The sequence below is a fragment of the Austrofundulus limnaeus genome, unplaced genomic scaffold (assembly GCF_001266775.1).
Source record: "Austrofundulus limnaeus strain Quisiro unplaced genomic scaffold, Austrofundulus_limnaeus-1.0 Scaffold142, whole genome shotgun sequence".
Classification (NCBI taxonomy): Eukaryota; Metazoa; Chordata; class Actinopteri; order Cyprinodontiformes; family Rivulidae; genus Austrofundulus; species Austrofundulus limnaeus.
The window spans coordinates 1,218,970-1,221,149 of NW_013952544.1; the positions used below are offsets into that span (position 1 = coordinate 1,218,970).

General features: G+C 42.8%; 1 long non-coding RNA gene across 1 annotated transcript; it reads left to right on the plus strand.

Annotated features, from left to right (window-relative positions):
• Positions 1–6: 6 nt before the first annotated feature.
• On the plus strand, positions 7–1,685 carry LOC106523038 (uncharacterized). The gene is made up of 2 exons (XR_001310846.1): positions 7–650; positions 682–1,685. It is a non-coding gene; the product is annotated as an uncharacterized LOC106523038 (long non-coding RNA).
• The last annotated feature ends 495 nt before the right edge of the window (positions 1,686–2,180 follow it).

Genomic DNA, 2,180 nt, shown 5'->3' on the forward strand with positions numbered 1-2,180 from the left:
ATATTATTTTCTGTTTTATATTCTAAAATCAGATTTAGTCAGTGTTTTTTGATGTGTATAAAACCTCTTGGTAAATTTTGTGCAAACACAATGTTCTGTGTAATTTGAACCGTTTACACAGAATTTTGCATTTCATGTTGTGACGATGTGAAATTTAAGGTCTTTATGGAGGTTATATGTTTGGTTTTATTATAAATAGATCTGGGTAAAACAGTGTCTATATAGTTAATAAATGGGTTGGCTCTGGATAAGCTCTGGGTCGGCTCTATGTCAACTCTGGGTCTGGTCTGAATCGGCTCTGGGTCGACTCTAGATCGGCTCTGTGTTGACACTAGATCGGCTCTGGATTGATTCTAGATAGGCTCTGTGTCAACACTGGGTCGACTCTAGATAGACTCTGGGTCGACACTGGGTCGACTCTAGATAGGCTCTGTGTCGACTCTAGATCAGCTCTGTGTCGACTCTGGATCAGCTCTGGGTCGGCTCTGCGTCGACTCTAGATCAGCTCTGGGTCGACTCTAGATCAGCTCTGGGTCGGCTCTGTCCACTCTAGATCAGCTCTGGGTCGACTCTGTGTTGACTCTAGATCGACTCTGGGTCAACTGGGTCGGCTGTGTGTCGACTCTAGATTGGCTCTGGGTCGACTCTAGGTAGGCTCTGGATCAGCTCTGGGTCGACTAGATCGGCTCTGGGTCGACTCTAGATCGGCTCTGGGTCGACTCTAGATCGGCTCTGTGTCGACTCTAGATCGGCTCTGTGTCGACTCTAGATCGGCTCTGTGTCGGCTCTGGGTCGACTCTGGGTCGACTCTGGATCGACTCTGGGTCGACTCTAGATCGGCTCTGGGTCGACTCTAGATCGGCTCTGGGTCGACTCTAGATTAACTCTGGGTCGACCCTAGATCGGTTCTGTGTCGACTCTAGATCGGCTCTGGGTCAGCTCTGTGTTGACTGTGTTAGCTCCGGATAAGCTCTAGATCCGCTCTGGATCGGCTCTGGATCACTGCCTCCTGACAGCGGTGTTGTTCTGCTCTTCGGCTTGGCTGTYGCTCCATTACCTCAACCTGCACCTACTAGGGATGCACTTATCTCACCTTTTCCTCCTGTTACTGGTAGGTGCAGCAAACGTTCATATTTAAGGGAACTTGACTTCTTTCAAACCCGAGAAAAGTTTATCTGATTTTACGAACGCTCTTTTCTTCGCTCGCCCTCTTTTTGTTTGGCTTCTGTAAGAAACCGGGTTCTGTCTGGTTTCAGACGTCCTCCTTTAGTTTGATGTATTTTGAGCTTCCTGTAAGTCTTGCATTCCATCCTCTTTGTGTATCTTGTTTAAGTGACATAGCCCTTTCTTTTTTCTTTTTTTTAATTACGTGCTACTTCAGCTACCTTTAGAGGAAACAAGGTGATAAAACCCAGGATTCACTCACACCATGTTTTATGGCYCCGAGTTGATCAGCTACAGGGAAAGTTCAAGAAATAATCCTGAGAAAGATGCCAGAAGTTAAAAACAAACATATCTCATGCAATCAGTTGCTGTGATGAATTTTACGTAACAGATTTGTATATTGGTTGATCCAAAGAGTTGATGAACAAAACAGAACTATTGACTTATTGTACAGAACAGTGTATCTTTGACTTGTCATGTGTTATGGTGAAATTATTAAAAGACAAACCAGCGGTTTCATACCCCTCTGCAATCTTATTCTTTTTTTTTTTTTTTCGCCTTTTTTATTTTAATCTCGCATTTATTTTACACACAGTTTTTTGACATTCCAGTCCTGACAGCAAAATGTATCTGGGCCAAAACTAGGACAGCATTTCAGGGTTCGTGCAGGTTTCAGTAGGTTAAATTTAAGACCTTTTAAGACCATTAGAGATGACATTTAAGACCAAACCGATGCATTAACAGGAACATTCAAATGGTCCCAGAAATTTTAACATAGAAACCTTTTATTGCTATAAATTTAGCTATTAAAGAATATTTAATCTTAATATAAGAACACTAAATTATTTTAATGAAACGGTCATATCTATGAGACCGTCACATCGGCTGCTGTGGACCGCTTTTAACTCAGTGTGAGAATCACTGATTTGTAGTTTGTGTTCCAAGACCGTAGCAAACAGCATTTCATGAAGTCAGATCGCGTCAACCTCTGATTCTGGTGCGAATATTTTGTTGGA